This window comes from Ahaetulla prasina, chromosome 1, assembly GCF_028640845.1.
Source record: "Ahaetulla prasina isolate Xishuangbanna chromosome 1, ASM2864084v1, whole genome shotgun sequence".
Classification (NCBI taxonomy): domain Eukaryota; kingdom Metazoa; phylum Chordata; class Lepidosauria; order Squamata; family Colubridae; genus Ahaetulla; species Ahaetulla prasina.
The window spans coordinates 318,606,098-318,624,456 of record NC_080539.1 but is presented as its reverse complement, the minus strand read 5'-3'; the positions used below and the strand labels follow the sequence as shown (position 1 = coordinate 318,624,456).

Below are 18,359 nucleotides of genomic sequence, written 5' to 3'. Positions count from 1 at the left end.
ACAAGTCACTCAATACAGCAAACATACCCAGTGTGCCTCCCTCTTCCTATTTTCCTCACAACAGCAACTCTGTGAAGTGGGTTGAACTGAGAGAGAGGGTCTGACACAAAATTACCCAAATGGCTTTGATGACTTAAGGCAGGAGTTGAAGTCATAGATTTCCACTTGCTAGCTTGGTGCCTTCACTACTAGACCAAACTGGCTCTCTCAAACTTTGAGACCTGATTATCATTTCAACCACTACAATCAATAAATACTAACACTCACAGTAATTAAACAGAACTTGAGATATCTTAGAAAAGAAATAATTTTATCAAATTCATTGTACCATGATTCCCTTAAGATTCTTCTCACAGCTATGTTATTCAGTTATGAATAAAACCTTGTGAGGAGAATTTTTAAGGAAGTCACAGTATAAAACCAAACAGAATTGTAGTTCTTACACATATTTTTCCAACTGACCTGATTAATAAAACTTCACAAAGATTAAATTTCGGAGATTAAGTATGCTATATTGTTCCTACCTTACTATTATCAAAATATGTTGTTATCAAGTCTGTATTACATGACTAATTAAACTCACATATATATTTAACAGCAACTGATACATTTAGGAAATTCACATTGATCAACAGATTATATGGCTCACTACGTTCAAGTCAAAACATAGTAGTATCCTGGCAGGTATTAATTAAGGTATAAACACACATGCTCCCAATGAACTCTTTGAAAGAGTTAACCTTTTTAACCTTTCTTAGGGTATAGTGACCCCTAAAGGTTCTGAAGCTGAACTGGTTGCCGAGGTTCTGAAATGTGATATAATGGATAAGTGGATGGCTAGATGTAAGAGGGAACGGAATAATATCTCTGTATTTTCTTGAACCACAGACTTCTCAAAGCAGGTTTAATGGGAGAAATTACCCTGCTATTTGTTTCTGACAAAATACTGTACTATGTGTCCATTTGTGTACTGTATCCTCAGATTCCACAGCTGATCCCATGAGCTTCTGAAATAAAACAGCTACATCGATCAGTCAGTAGAGAAACTATTCTAGTGCATAGACAAGGGGGCTGTATGTATATTTCACATTAATAAGATTACCAAAGCATTCTCCATTGTCACCAGTTTTGAATCACTTGGTGTCATATTTCTAACCCATTCTGTTTTAATAATGTCCAATTCATATATTATCTGCCTTAAAAATAAATTCTTAAAAAAGAATTCATAATATTGAAATAAAATATTAATTATATTTAATTATTCAACACAGTTAATATTATGCAAATATTAATATTTACTTTATTAAACAGAATTAATAAATGTCACTTTCTGATTTTATAGCTGCAAATTACAGGCACTGAAATAGCTTCAGCTTCCTTGTACTTATTTTCATTTTGCTCCGCTCCATATAAATTGCTCTTCCCTGTTGATACCCTCTATGTGTGCTGGACGGCTTCCAAAAGTCTATGCTAGTATGAAGAATGGAAAGTTTTGTTTAGAAGATACAAGCCTGTGGCCATACTATGTTCCCCAGAAGAACCAAGATATTCGTCAATGAAGCTGAATGGCAGATAAAAAAAAAAAGAACACTTTACGCATTGCAAGAATAAAGTACTGGAAGTTGTAATGACAGCCATTGAACTGAATGGATTAAAAAGGGATTATACAAATTAAGGGAGGATAAGGCTAATCGCTTATGATATTCGCTATACATTATTTCTTCACTTCTCGCCAAACTAATTTTCCACTAACTGGGAAGAAGGGTACCACTTCACTCCTGTCCTACATCTGGCTTTCCATTGACGTGGAGGTGACTATTATAAAAATAGAACCTTGGATGAGATAAGACTGGGATCTGCCTAACCTAACACAAATCTTACGTTCTTAGATTAAATAAGAAAATTTCATTATTGTTATTTTAAATGGTATCGGCAAGAACAAATGCATTCCAGGCAATGCTGAACATTAGCATTGCCCCTGGGGCAATGTATCAATATCTCACAAGTCATTTAGCATTTTGCTGGTCCTTCACTTGTACTATATTGCTAAGCTTGTTTGATCTGGCAAAGACTCTGTGTATTGCTCCAAGACTTCAGAGCTAAACTAAAGCCGAGTTTAGGTAAATAAACTTAAAACAATATATCTGAGCACACCTATACCTTGCCCTTATTTGTCAGAGAATTACAAGACAAATGACTAAAAAATGTTTATAGTAGGACAATAAACTTGTTTATTTTAGCAGGTGACATTAAATTGACTTTCACAGAATTTTTTTTTGTTCACACATTCAGTTTGATTGTGATTTATTCTTCTTTCCATTGCATCCAATGGTAGCACTGAGAACTAATTCTCAAAACAAAATCCTGACAACAGTTACTATAAAACAGAATGAACAGTTCCAGTGAAGCAAAGAGAGTTACTTTCCTGCTGCTTTATAATATTGGTAGTAAATAACGTTTGCATTATTTGATCCCATCTGAGTTCTCTATATGTGCTTCTGATATACGCACGACACAAAATTTCTCCCAATGGCTTCCTACCTACAGCCATACTAAGTTATAGAAACCATCATGCCAGCAACCTACAAAGGAAACAATACTATTTTATAAGAAATAGTGCAAAACGAAGCCAACATTTCATCACTTAGATATCTGACATGATAGGAAAATGAAGTAAAATTCCATCAACATGTACAAAGTAAGCGCATAATAAATGTTTATGAAATTTAAAATAATTAATTTTTCCAAACATAAAATTATAGATTTCAGTCTATAGGGCTTGTTTCCGTTTTCAGAATACTTCAAGGAAGGCATATTAGGGAGGGTATCTTCTTTTCCTGACAGCAAACTCCCTCATTTAGAACACCTGAGCTCCTGAGAAAAGGCCTCAAAGGAAGCAATAACTTTGCCTTTTTCAATTTTGTACCATTGTGTTGATTTGGGATTGGCATTTTTTTCTAAATTCCTCATTTATTCTTGGATTAGCTCAAAATATGAAAAGATGTTATTAATATCAAAGAAATGTGTTGAATTCAATGAAGCCATTTCTCTGCTTATTGCACAAAAAGGTCCATAATAATTACAGCATTTTAATAAAGTATTCTTACCGTAAGAGATGAAGAAACTACTGTCTTTAATAATCTCTGGAGTATTTTAAAATACATCTTAAGGCCTTAATATGCTTAGTAATATACTATTTAAAACCATCGCTTTATCCCTTCACAATATACAGTCATACTTCATCACCATTTACCCAGCTAATGAATGCCAGCAATTAGTAAAATGTAATCCCACTGCACAATCAGTTTAATGCTTTTAGCACTCAGAAAAGTAAACACCAAATTAATACTGCTCAAGCCGTATCAGATCCTACTTGGAAGCAAGCAATTATAGTTCAGCTCCTCAGGTGTAATTAAATGATTGGAATGATTTAGTTCCATAAATGCAAGTTAATTCATAAGCAAGCAACAAATATACTGGGAGTAATTACAAGAAACACTGGCAGTCTAAGCAGGGCATGCTCTTTTATATACCTGGTATAGGAAAATACTGCCCTCTCCTGGATACACACTGTGAATATCCATTCAAATAGCCACACTTTGCTAAAGAAATGCAAAAGTAGGATGAGAACATGGTGGAACCTTGGAGGTTGAAAGCCATTCACTGCATGTCTCAATATGCTTGCCAGGTATGGTTGCCATAGTCAATTGTTAATAAGAATTACCTAGCTTACAAATAAGGATCACAGGATTTCAAGGCAGATTTGGGGAAAGGTTTTAACCCCAAAGTTCTTATTTTAATGTTTCATGCATTTTATCTATGTATATACACATGTTTTGTAAATATTACTTTAATATTCATTTAAATATGAGTATTATTTTCAGGTGGGATAGCTTTTTTTTATTGCAATATACCTTATCTGTGGATAGAGGGTACAAGATTTACTTTGGCAAGACTGTGGAGATTCTCAGTCATCCAGGCCATAGTTGTCTCAAATGGTACTTTTTCAGAAGGCTACTGGACTGATTTTTCCTTGAGGAAGAAGAAATGGTGGGGGGAGGGGCGGAATGGATGGATAGGTTCCGATAGGATGATGGAAGAGAATTGGAAGGATTATATTTCTTTGCAGTCATCTGCAAAGAATTATCATCACTATGATGACATAGATAAACCCCCAAGTGGCCTCAACGCCTCTCAGAAAAAGTGCTAATGACCAGATGACTGCAAAGAAATATAATCCTTCCATCAGAACTGATGAAGCTACTTGGATGAGAGGCAAAACATTGCATTTTCTCTTTCTTCCTCAAGGAAAAAACAGTCCAGTTGCCTTTTAAAAAAATGCCTTTGAGGCTACTTTGGCACGCATAAAGATTCTGCTGCAAAATACCTACAGATTCTACTTCTACATAGAAAAAAAAAGTACAATCTCTTCTAATCAAATGGGTAACTTCAAAATATGTTAACGTAATTTGCCTTTAACCTATATTTTATTAACAGAAATTGTTTCTTTAAAATATATTTCATTATTTTATTTCCTTAAATAGGTATCAAAGTAATATTTGAAACATACATTGGAAAAAACAGTGCTTTAATCAGTTTTTGTCAGGTAAAGCGGTTTTCTAAGACTTAATCTTCATTAGTGTATCTAAATCAATATTTTACTAAATAAAGTAAATGTTAAATACTTAAAAATGTATATTGCAGGAAGATGTTCAATTTTGAACCAATAAAATAGGCCCAGCCATGACATGAATGAATTTTAGCTGCCTATTTAAATTCATATTAAGTTTTATTCACAAGGTTCGAGCCAATCCAATTCTAGTTGTACTTGCTACTCATTGAACTAAACATACGCACATCATTACTCATGAAAAACATTCCATCTTATTCAAGTTCACTCCCTTAATTCAGTGGGATGCTCCCAGGTAAGTATGTATAGTATTTCCATCTGCATGAATTTAGAAGGGACTAAATAATACCTACATTTACTTTTGAGTAGCTTTTCTAAAGAATATGCTGTAATGTGGCTTCAGTGTGACTTCAGAGTGACTCATTTTGAGTTGAACCCGTTCAAAGGTCTTAATTTTAATCATTCTCAAATTTGTAGTTCCAAATGGGTAATAATCTTCAGCACTAACTTTCTTTAGCAAAGTAAAGATCAGCGTTAGACAGTTCTCAAACAACATGTATCATTTTGTGTTGGCGGTCTTATAGATTTTAAATAAAATGAAAACATAAGTATGATAAAACATATACTCACCAAATACAAAGACTTAAGAAAATAGCTATTTTAATAATAACAACAACAACAACAACAATAGTAGTAGTAGTTTGAGGCACAATTCTGAACTGTCAAGCTGTGTTTTAGATACCCTTCATGGATATGTTCATGGATATGTTAATCTCGTTAATCATTATATGCCCTAACATAAACAAACAGATTGGATAAAAATCTATATCTGGACCACTTCCATTGAAAAGATGAATAACATTATTTTATTAGAAGACATATTAGTAATTTTAAAATGTAGAACACATTTGCTTTGCCCTTTAATGTCAGTCTTATTTTCTTATTCAAATCTTGTACACTGTAAGTTAATTGCTTTTGGAAACTACTTATTATTCATGTAAAAATTAATGTGCCAATGTCTTTAAATCCTTTTAAATGACCATTCATGCATCTTCTTCCTTTAAGTACTGATGAAAATCTCTCAAAAATATCAGTGCAAGTTGGTATTAAAAGAAAGTTTCTTTTAAAACATTCTTTTCCTGCTAACATAAGATTTTCATATTCACCAACTTTACTTGAATTCCATTAATTTTTTAAGCTGCTTTTAATAAATTCACGAAGTAATTTTTTAGGCTCCATAGTCTGTCATTTGTGTTCCAGCTGACTCTATGAATATTAATAACGGTGTTATCCTGATTAAATAGGCTTCATAGGAAATCCCTATGAATCCTATAGCTCAGACATCTCATTTTTCTAACTCTTTATGAATTTGGATTCAGACATTATATTGGAAGAAGTTTTTTTAAAAAAATATAATGGTATATTAGTGTATTCTTAAGCAAAATTGCTTCTTATAAATCAAACAATTAAAAGATACACACACCTATGTTTTGTGGTTTCAGGATTTCTGTAAATGACAATATAATTTATTCGAATAGAACTTCAGCATTTCCAGAACAAAGGCTGGGGTATCTATTATAAAATACTGCCAACGTTTGCCCTTAGACTCACCTTAGATCATTGAGTCTCAAATCATAGGGTTGTGGTTTTTTTGCAATTAAAAGCATGTGTATAAGTAGACAGGATATGCTTAAATACAATGCAAATATGCCTTTATAATTACAGGTAATCTTCAACTTACTATCGCAATTGAGCCCAACATTTCTGTTGCAAAGCGAGATAGCTGTTAAATGAAATTTTGCCCCATTTTATGACCTTTCTTACCACAGTTGTTAAGTGGACCACTGCACTTGTTAAATTAGCAACATGGTTGTTAAGTGAATCTGTCTTCCACATTGGCTTTGCTTGTCAGAAGGTCACAAAAGTTGATCACGTGATCCAGGGACACTGCAAATGTCATAAATATGAATCAGTTGTCAAGTGTCTGAATTTTGATTCCGTGACCATGGGGATGCAGCAATTGTTATTTAAGTGTGAAAAACAGTTATAAGTCAGTTTTTTCAGTGCTGTTGTAACTTCGAACAATCACTAAATGAACTGTTGAAAGTCGAGAACTACCTGCATATCAGTTATCAAATTATTCTATTCTATCAAATTGTCAAACTATTCTATTAAAAGCATGTGCTTAAGTAGACACAGTATGCTTAAACATAACGGAAATATCCCCACTTTATAATTATATCAGTTATCAAATTATTCCAGTCATATCAATTAACAAATTCGGGATAGTTGCCAATGTATGGTATTATCAGACTATAAACCTTATTCAGCAATCCTTTTGAACAAAAGCAAGGCTTATTCCTATTATTTCTTTAACATTTGGAGCCTGTAAGCTTGAGGAGAACTGTACATTTGAAGGTATTCCGGTGTCTAAGCCTGCCACATCAATTCTTAACATCTTCTTTTGAAAGGAAAACTAGTTGTTGCAATGGAGATAGTTCTCCTAGACTATTTATTTTTATTTATTTATTAAATTTAGTTGCCTCCCATCCTGTAATGAAACATATGAAATAATGGGAACACATATTGACATTTTGTTAATATGTGTACCACCACATCTCTATGATTCATAGAAAACAGGTTTGGGTCTTGAGAGGACTACTTTTCAATGACCTAATCTTCCTACTGATATATTTCCACAAGATGGTGCTCATCACATAAAGGTAGCTCTGTGCTAATCCTAAAGGCTCCCTCTTATCCTCTGGGCTGATTAATATTTATACAAACTGCAGGGCAGGATGGGAGAATCACACAAAAGTGATAGTATGATTAAAGGTCTGAAGATGATACCAGAATGTTGACTTTATTTATTATTTATTAAACAGATTTATATAGCCGCCCAACTCACATATGGTGACTTTGGGTGGTGCACAGCACTAAAATCAATAATCTAAAAACCCCAGAAACCTTCTCCCCTCCAATTTATGATATCAAGCTCCATTTGTTTTGACATCTAACTCCAAGAAAGCAATTGAAAACTTGATTGTGCTAGGGATAAGATAGGCAGCTGAGGTGATATGGGCTTGGTTTTGTGATAGCATTTGGGATGAGTTTGATTCTGTTAGCCTTGAGGGTTGGTATAGGTATAGCAATCTGTGTTTTAGATCCATGCACCTCCTGGTTGGTTGCGCTCTATAGGTAGAGGGTATGCATCCATGCCATAGTGAGTGCATCCCTATGAGAAGGGCAGTTCCATCAGTTGAGCACTGGGGCCTATCTAACAAAATGAAATTCAATGTAAAGAAAAGTAAAGTTGTACACTTAGGCAAGAAAAGTACACATATAGACTGGGTGAAACCAAGCTTAATAACAGTAACTGTGAGAGAGATCTTTATTTATTTATTTTTATTTTATTTTTCAGATTTATATACCGCCCTATCTCCCTAGGGACTCAGGGCAGTTCACAGGCAATTAAAAACAAACATATAAATACAATTTAAAATCAGACATAAAAAACTTATTCAATAGCCAGATTGATAAAAAACAATATAAATACTAAGAACCCCATTAAAACCAATAAATTTAAAAACTAACCCAGCAAATAAATAGGTGTGTTTTGAGCTCGCGACGAAAGGTTCGGAGGTCCGGAAGTTGACGAAGTCCTGGAGGGAGTTCGTTCCAGACGGTGGGAGCCCCCACAGAGAAGGCCCTTCCCCTGGGTGTCGCCAGACGGCACTGCCTAGCCGACGGAATCTTGGAATCTTAGTGGATAACCAGCTAAATACGAGCCAACAGTGTGCAGTGGCAACCAAAAAAGCCAATGCAATCCTAAATTGCATTAACTGAGGAATACAATCAAGATCAAGTGAGGTACTAATACCACTCTATAAAGCCTTAGTAAGACCACACCTAGAGTACTGCACCCAGTTTTGGATACCACACTACAAAAAAGATGTTCAGACTCTAGAAAAAGTGCAGAGAAAAGCAACCAGGATGATTAGGAGACTGGAGACTAAAACATATGAAGAACGGTTACAGGAATTGGGCATGGCTAGTCTAGTGAAGAGAAGGACTAGGGAGACATGACAGCAGTGTTCCAATATTTGAGAGGCTGCCACAGAGAAGAATGGCTCAAGCTTCAGTAAAGCATTTGGACTTCAGTAAAGCATTTGATAAAGTAGACCATAACCTACTACTAGATAAAGTAGAAAAATGTGGGTTAGACAGCACCACCACCAGATGGATTCCTAACTGGCTAACCAACCAACCACACTCAACGTGTAGTCCTCAACGGAACTACATCCACATGGAGGGAAGTATGCAGTGGAGTACCCCAAGGCTCTGTTTTAGGCCCAGTACTCTTCAACATCTTCATCAATGACTTGGACGAGGAGATAGATGGGGAACTCATCAAATTTGCAGATGACACCAAGCTGGCAGGAATAGCCAACACTCCAGAAGATAGGCTCAAATTACAGAAAGATCTTGACAAACTTGAACATTGGGCGCTATCTAACAAAATGAAATTCAACAGTGAAAAAAGTAAGATTCTACATTTAGGCAAAAAAACAAAATGCACCGGTACCGTATATGTGGTACCTTGCTCAATAGTAGTACCTGTGAGAGGGATCTTGTAGTGGATAACCATTTAGATATGAGCCAGCAGTGTGCAGCAGCTGCTAAAAAAGCCAACACAGTTCTGGGCTGCATAAACAGAGCGGATAGAATCAAGATCACGTGAAGTCTTAATACCACTTTATAAGGCCTGGGTAAGGCCACACTTGGAATACTGCATTCAGTTTTGGTCTCCACGATGTAAAAAGATGTTGAGACTCTAGAAAGAGTGCAGAGAAGAGCAACAAAGATGAATAGGAGGCTAAAACATATGAAGAACGGTTGCAGGAACTGGGTATGTCTAGTTTAATAAAAAGAAGGACTAGGGGAGACATGATAGCTGTGTTCCAATATCTCAGGGGTTGCCACAAAGAAGAGGGAGTCGGGCTGTTCTCCAAAGCACCTGAAGGTAGAACAAGAAGCAATGGGTGGAAACTGATCAAAGAAAGAAGCAACTTAGAACTAAGGAGAAATTTCCTGACAGTTAGAACAATTAATAAGTGGAACGACTTGCCTGCAGAAGTTGTGAATGCTCCAACACTGGAAATTTTTAAGAAAATGTTGGATAACCATCTGACTGAGATGGTGTAGAGTTCCTGCCTAGGCAGGGGGTTGGACTAGAAGGCCTCCAAAGTCCCTTCCAACTCTGTTGTTATATTATATTATATATATATTATATTTTCCAAAGCAACTGTAGACCAGACAAGGAATAATGGATGGAAACTAAACAAGGAGAGATTCAACCTAGAAATAAAGAGAAATTTTCTGACAGTGAGAACAATCAAGTTGTGGAAACTTCGTCACTGGAGGCTTTCAAGAAGAGATCGGGCTGCCATTTGTCAGAAATGGTGTAGGTTCTCCTGCTTGGGCGGGCGGTTGGACTAGATGAGCTACAAGGTCCCTTCCAACTCTGTTAATCTGTAATCTACTAAACTCTGATAGAGGGGCAAAAACCTCTACTGACTTACAGCTTCAAGGGTCCTGGCATAAGTGGATTATCTAGATAACTTCTAGTCAAGTTTTAGGCTGGGATACAGTACTGAGACAACATTAGTCCCTTTTGTGAATGATCTGTGGCAGGTTCAGGATAGAGAGCACCCATCCCTGCTTTCCTTGATTTTTTGATAGTCTACAGGACTTTCAACCATGGTATTCTTTTGAACTAGTTTACTGGATTGTGAGGGGAGTACTGTTCTTCAGTGGTTTTCCCCCTTCCTCCAGGGCCGGTTTCAGATGGTATTGATGTGCCACAGGTTTTGTTGTGACCCAAGCCCAAGTAGGTAGTAATAAACTTAGTCCGTGGAAAAATAAACTTTATTTGAACAGCTGGGAATTACTTCATTCCCAGCGTCGTTCAACTCAAAGTAAAACAAATGCCTCCCAAACACAAAATTTTCAGTTATCTCACAAACCTTAGTCCAATTAGGCAAACTGCCAAAGGCCCTTCTTGGCAAATGTCCAGGAGCCACAAAAACAAAGACATACACAGATCAGAGGACGCAGCTACAACGTTGTTTTCCGGCAAGCTGAAACACCAGTGCTGGTCTGTTTTAAGCCTTATGGGAGGGGCCAATCATCTCTTGGCCCTACTCCAGAGTTGTCTTCTCTGCTTGAGCTGCTCTTGCCTTTTGGCAGCTCTTCTCATGCGTGCATTAGAAACAGGCTCCTCCTGTTCCTCTGCCTCACTACTATCAGTCTCTGGAGGCTCTGGAGCCTGCACCTCACTTCCCGATGGCCCTGGCCTCATCTCAGCCTCATTGCTGTCCGACTCCATTGCCAGCTCCGTAGGCTGCTGACGGACCACAACAGATTTACCAACTTTCTTCTTTTTAATGTATGCATGAAGGGATCAACCATCAGCATAGGGTGCAATAGCTTGACTATACTGATGTTACCTAATTGTACATATGTCAAGTTTTAGTCCCTGTGTCTGGAGACTAGGGGGGTCTGGTTGGGGAGGACCATGCTTGGGATCAATACTCGCAAGACTAAGTGGCTGGATGTTTGCGGCCTGAAGGATCTAGGAATTGGAGAATTTCCATCCTTGTCTCTGATTGGGGCAGCACAGACCAATTTGGATTTAGTGTGCAATTTGGGAGTCTTCATGGATTCATAGCACCTGCTGGAAGAACATGTAACATTTCTGTACAGGAGGGCTTTACATAACCTCATCAGGTGTACCAACAGCACCTGTTCCTAGGCAGGGAATGGGGCGACTCATGGTCACTTATGCCTCAATTACCTCCCAATGCACACTTTGTTCCTTTCTGTTCCATCGTGGTTAATCAAATTTTATCTGAACTTGTAACTGTATGGTTTTTATTTATTATTTTTACATTTTAATGTTTCATACGGCAGTTTAATTATATTATTATAAGTCATCTACTTGCTTTAGCAAGTTTTTTTCCAGGACTACCTGCTCCCTAGGGTATCTGCCTATCCCTCCAGTCTCCAATAGGGGTACTGCAGGTCTGCTTCATTGAAAAAAAAGTCATTGTATAGGACCTCAGATTTATGCCTTCTCAGTGGCCCCCTTTTGGGAATAATCTCCCCCCCCACAACAGTGGTTGCCCCTAACCATGTGGGCCTTTAGAAACACAGTCAAGACTTGGGTCTTTCCCAGAGATGGGATTCACTTACCTTCCCTATCGGTTCACAAATGTGAGCATGGGCCTCCTATGCACATGTGCTTCCACGCATGCTCAATGCTAGTGCATTATGTCTGGGCAGGTGGGCGGAGCCTCCTGCAGTCGCCACTACCAGTTTGCCTGAACCGGTCAGAACCAGCTAAATCTCACCTCTGGTCTTTCCCCAGTCCTTGTGGTCCTATTTTAATGTAGTAATTATTTTATGGTTTTAATTGCTTTTTAATGTATTATGTTGCTTTATATTTGTACAGTTTTTGTACACTGACTTTTTCTTGACTTGGGCAGTCATGTAAATGCTATAAAACAAACAAAACAAACACATACTGGTAGCTAAATTTATGGATAATAACATCTTATTCTTATTCAGCATCATTTCTTTCAACAAAAGCCACAATCAGATCTATCACATGAGAAATGAATAGGACATGAATAATCATGCTTCCTGTTATATTTTCAGTGATTGGTATAAATCAACGATTTGTTGAAATTCATGGCAAAACAACTCTAGAATAGCAAAAATTAGCTGTCAGAATTAAGCATCACCATGAGAGACAGAGAAAAAAGTGTGTGTGTGTGTGTATGCATGCATGTGTATATATATATGTATGTGTTACATACACACACACACACACACACACACACACACACACACACACACATCTGTGTTTCCCTGAAAATAAGACCCTGTCTTATATTTTTTGAACCCCGAAATAAGTGCTTGGCCTTATTTTCGGGGGTGTCTTATTTCCCCTCCCCGCTGTACCGGTATGAGGCGGGGGGTGGGGTGAGCAGCCCCTTGTGCCAGCTTCCCGAAGTATCAGAGGATGGCGTATATTTAGGCCCACACCAAAAATCAGGCTTGGCCTTATTTTTATTTATTTATTTATTTATTTATTTATTTATTTATTTATTTATTTATTTGATTTCTATACCGCCCTTCTCCCGAAGGACTCAGGGCGGTATACAGGCAAGAATAAAACAGACGGTACAATATACAAATTTAAAATGCAGTTAAAAAACTTATTTTAAAATTGGCCTGAGAAGTAAAATATATAATAAGCTAAAAAAACCCATTTAAAATTAATTTCTAAGAATTTAAAAATTTGTTAAAATCAATTTAAGCCAGCCCCGCGCGAATAAAAAGATGTGTCTTCAGTTCGCGACGGAATGTCCGAAGGTCAGGTATTTGGCGTAAACCCGGGGGAAGTTCGTTCCAGAGGGTGGGAGCCCCCACAGAGAAGGCCCTTCCCCTGGGGGCCGCCAGCCGACATTGCTTGGCGGACGGCACCCTGAGAAGTCCCTCTCTGTGAGAGCGTACGGGTCGGTGGGAGGCATGTGGTAACAGCAGGCGGTCCCGTAAGTACCCAGGCCCTAAGCCATGGAGCGCTTTAAAGGTAGTAACCAACACCTTAAAGTGCACTCGAAAGGCCACAGGTAGCCAGTGCAGTCTGCGCAGGAGCGGTGTTATATGGGAGCTACGCGGAGCTCCTTCTATCACCCGCGCAGCTGCATTCTGGACTAACTGAAGCCTCCGAGTGCACTTCAAGGGGAGCCCCATGTAGAGAGCATTACAATAATCCAAGCGAGAGGTAACAAGCGCATGAGTGACCGTGCACAAGGCATCCCGATCAAGGAAGGGGCGCAACTGCCGAACCAGGCGAACCTGGTGGAAGGCCCCCCTGGAGACGGCCGTCAAATGATCTTCAAACGACAGCCGTTCATCCAGGAGGACACCTAAGTTGCGCACCCTATCCTTTGGGGCCAATAACTCGCCTCCAACAGTCAGCCGCGGCTGCAGCTGACTGAATCGGGGTGCCGGCATCCACAGCCACTCCGTCTTGGAGGGATTAAGCTTGAGCCTGTTTCTCCCCATCCAGACCCGTACGGCTTCCACACACCGGGACAGCACTTCAACAGCTTCATTGGGGTGGCATGTTTAGGGACATGTCGTATTTTCAGGGAAACACTGTACATATACATATACACACACATGTACATAATGTTACATACATTTCTATCTACAAGTTAAAACGCCACCATACATGAGTGCTTTTTAATAAAATACTTTGTTGCATTTTTGAAAGGTTTGGCTCAATACATGTAGTTCTTGATTACTGATTGCCTCATTTTGTAACCAATCCTCACATTTATGACTGTTGCAGCATCCCAAGGTCATGTGATCACATTTTAGGAACTTTGGAACTGGTGAGTATTTATGACTGCTATAGTGTTTTGCGGTCATACAATCACCATTCATATCTTCCCATCCAGCTTGTAACACGCTAAGTTAATGAAGAATGTGGAAATTTAATTGCAAGATGTAGTCACATAATGTTTTGCTTAACAACTGAGGTGATGTAATAAATCCATCACAATCATACAATTTTCCACTTAAAAACTGCAGTCCTTAGTGATAGAATTGCTGCTCCCAATTGTGGTTGCTAAGGGAAGTCTACCTGTAATGTCTGCGGTAACTACTATTTCAGAGCTGAGTCTCTCAGTAGCATAGTAGTTATAACATTTGGTAGATATGCAGGATACCCCAGTTTAAAATTCAGCAGCAATATTTCTTTACCTGCAATAGTCATTCTACTGCTTTTTTTTACAAGTTCACTGGTGCATCATTTCATTGCTTTATCTGACATTTGATCTGGAAAAAGAAAAGCTCTAGCATTTCAATGCTGCAGTGGTGGATTTATTAAAAAAAACAAAAACAAACCAGAAGAGCAAAAAAGCGGATAATTCAATGAAAGGAAGAAAATATAAAAAAAAAAAAGCTGGTGGTTTTCCAACCAGTGACACTTGGCACATCAAGCACCAGTTAAAACAAATACGCTACTAGAATATAGTTGGCAACAGTAGGTGCAGATGAACAGATTTGAGAGCTGCAGGGAGTGACTACCAACCCAGGTGAGGGGGCATCCTGCCAGAGGATTTAAGGGACAGATGTTTGCCTACAAGAAAAGCACAGCAGTCAAACTACACAGTGACACCCAAGCTTCCAAAAGCCAGAAAACATCACTTTTACCACGGAGCAGGAAAACATAGGAAGAGATCACATTCACAGTGGGCTAGTAGAGGACAATGACATCCATTCTGCCCTCCAGAAACAGTTGGAGGCCCATAGTTGGGATACAATACATCAACTTGAGAAGATACTCATGCCCTACAACTTCAGGAATACCAACATAAGAACAAATTGTATTAAGATACAGTATTATTAATAGCACAAATGGAAAAAGAAGATAGAGAAACGGAAAACGTATTCAGCAGAGGTGTCCAGCCTTGGCAACTTTAAGACCTGTGGACTTCAACTCACAAAATACCCCAGCCAGCTGGCTGAGGAATTCTGGGAGTTGAAGTCTACAGGTCTTAAAGTTGCCTAGGTTGGATGTCCTTGATCTAAGGCCAATGTTTAACATTTTAACAATTGCTCAGAATCTATACTATTTGACATTTGGTTAAGAGCTTAAGCAAAAAAGAGTGTCTTTTGTTTGAACACATAACAAAATTAGAATTACTTGTGACCTACAGAAAACTTATTTTCTCTCTCTCCTTAAAGAGAAACAAGCAAAGTATATCTATAAATATCTGAGGGTGAAGGTTCATTCTCTGAGCTTGTGGGTTGGTTTCCGAATGTTTCCTCACCACGCTAGGTAACATCTTCAGCGAAGTTTAGGGGATGATAAATATCTATCTACTGCAGGGGTATCAAACTCAAGGCCCACGGGCCAGATCTGGCCTGCAGGGTGCTTAAATCTGGTCCATGGGGCTGGCCTGGAAATAGCAAAGGACCAGCCAGCAGTGCCTCTAGTAGCCAAAATGGAGTGCAGGGGACATGTGCCCCCCCCCGGTGCCTTGGAGGTCATCTAGTCCAACCCCCTGCTGACGCAGGAGACCTGTACTAGTGATTAGAACTGCCAACTTTTCTGATTGACAAGCTCAGTGTCTCAGCCACTGAGCCACCTAGCCAGGCAAGAAAGCGCCCCAAAACTCCTGGATGCTCCGTCTCCACGGTCTGCTCAGAACAAGGGACTTGTTGGGTCACAGAGAGAAAACTAGAGGCTAAAGATTAAGGAAGGCAATTCTTAAGAATAGAGCTGGAAGGGACCTTGGGAGGTCTTCTAGTCCAGACAGAGGGAGATGGTTGAATATTTACAGCCAGTTTGGTCTCTTAGTTAATGCACCAGGCTAGAAACCATGAGACTGTGAGTTTTAGTTCGTAGTTTAGTTTAGTTTTTCCTTCCTTCCTTTTTTCTTTCTTCCCTCTTCCTCCCTCCCTCCCGTTTTCATTCCCATCTTCCTTCCTTCCTTCCTTCCTTCCTTCTTCCGTCCCTCCCTCCCCTCCCCTCCCCTCCCCTTCAATGAACTTCCTCCACTCCCACCCACCAATACCCACCGTGGTGTACACCTTTGGGATTAGATCATCCCTCCCAGCCCTCCGCAAATAACGTTCAGCCCCCCAAGAAGAGGCAATTCTCGGATCTGAATTTTTTTAAAAAGCCATTAGCATCTTAAGGATACAAAGTTTAACTGCGGGTGACAACCCTCTCTCTCAATCCCCATTTTCTATCAAGGTGCCCCTCCCACCAGCTTTCTTCTGGGCTGGGATCAAAGAAGAGATCTTGAGAAATGTACTGGAGCAAAGACATAGAAACCAGCGCTGTCGGTTCATCTTACAATTTTTAACTCCTGGTGACATTATTTTATGGAGGGCTGAATTAGATGGAATAAAAAAAAACAATCCTATTTTCCTGGCTCAGTGAGAGAAAAACAGCCTGCCTTAAGCACAGCAGTGAAATGCACTTACCTTTGCTACCGGTTCAGAAATGTGATCACGTGCACCTCTTCTGTGCATGCACAGAGGATCAAAAATGGGATGTAATGACATCCCAGAGGATGGGCAGAGCCTCCCACCGCCACCCCTACCGGTTCATACAAACCGGATAGACCCAGCCAGATTTCACCGCTGCTTAAGCATCTCTTCAGAAGACATTCAGCTGAACCAAAGAGTTTAAAATAAGCATAATGCTAATATATTTTGGGATTCACCCTGCCTCCACTACTCTATTTCCATTATATAGGTTAAAATTAATTATTCATTTATGAAACTCTAAATCTGGCTGAGCACCAAATCAAGATTTGGGTTTCCTCTATAGATCATGTTTATATGAATAATGTTTTATTTTAAATGTGCAAGATACAATGGAAATCCACCCTCTATTTTCCTAATGTTAAGTCAGAAACCAGGATCTTTGAAATTATCCTGAAACGTTTTGCCGAAGGCCAAACTAAACTAAATCACTTAATCTACAAGGCAACTGCATATAAAAGCATAGCTACCTTATAGAATAGTTTCCCCAGGGAACAGTTTGTTTTTTTAACACTCATATTTGTGCCAAGTTTTGATGTCAAGACAAAGTCCTTCACAAAAGGATTTGCATTTCCCCAGATTTTTTTTTAAATGCTGGCAAATCAAAAGGTCAATCATGAAATCAACAAAAGTTCAACAAATCTATAAAAGACAGCATGAGAAATTCCTATTACACTAAGAATAAAAATAGAAGGTAGGTAATTTATCACCCCTTTAAAACAAATATTCCATATTTCAACGATGTGAATACCAACTCCACCTCTAACTTGTAACAGGCTTAGGCATAGGATCTCATAAAAAAACGATAATTGTTAAGATTTTTTTTTCTTCATATTCCTCTCGGTTCTGAATGCTATTTCATTACCTCAACAGCCAACAAAAAACTTCAACTTTCTTTTGTTATTGTTGTTGTTGCCAATTGCATTTCCATTCTTGGTTTCTCCTTGTCCAAAACTCATATTACAGAATGACTTGACTTTATTTGCATAGTGTTGGCTTGCATACCAGCAGCTTCTTTTCATGGAGGCAGGTAATGTGATCATTATCACAAATTCCTTTTTCCCCATGTAAGATGACTACCTCACTGATTGTACAGATTGCTACTGAGAAGTATTCAAAAACAACGGCAAAATATTATAGTTGGCTATCAGCTTTGGCATGTCCCAGAGATAATGTTAAATTTTCATTAGGTAGGTAGCGTCATTGAAAGGGCTTGCAATTCCTTTGAATATCCTGGTTCTATACTTCTAGTGTAGGCTCTAAATACCATCATTTCACACATAATTCTATTTACCCGCATATAATTTTTATTCATAATCTGCTTCCTGAAATCAGAAGTAGGTGGTGAGCTTGAATTGTATGTTCTTTTGCAAATCTGTACAGGTAGTCCTCGACTTACAATAGTTTATTTAGTGCCTGTTCAAAGTTGCAATGGTACTGAAATGGTCTTAAGTGTGACCTGCATTGGTCTTAAGACCTATGATCAAAATCCAAACTCTTCGCAACTGACTCACATTTACCGTATTTTTCGGATTATAAAATGCACCAAGATTTTGAAGAGGTAAGCAAGAAAAAAAACTTTTTGCCCTCCCTG

The 18,359-nt window shown here is 38.5% G+C and overlaps 1 protein-coding gene across 4 annotated transcripts in view; it reads right to left on the bottom strand.

Annotated features, from left to right (window-relative positions):
* The window catches only part of MIPOL1 (mirror-image polydactyly 1), a 212,168-nt gene that overhangs the window by 161,397 nt on the left and 32,412 nt on the right, over positions 1-18,359 (bottom strand). The window contains exon 1 of one of the 4 annotated variants that reach the window (XM_058162289.1): positions 6,455-6,473. The exons of the other annotated variants lie outside the window; for them this stretch is intronic. The gene's annotated coding sequence lies outside the window, so the exon portion shown is untranslated. Of the gene's footprint in view, positions 1-6,454; positions 6,474-18,359 lie in introns of those variants that run through there. 4 annotated transcript variants of the gene reach the window in all.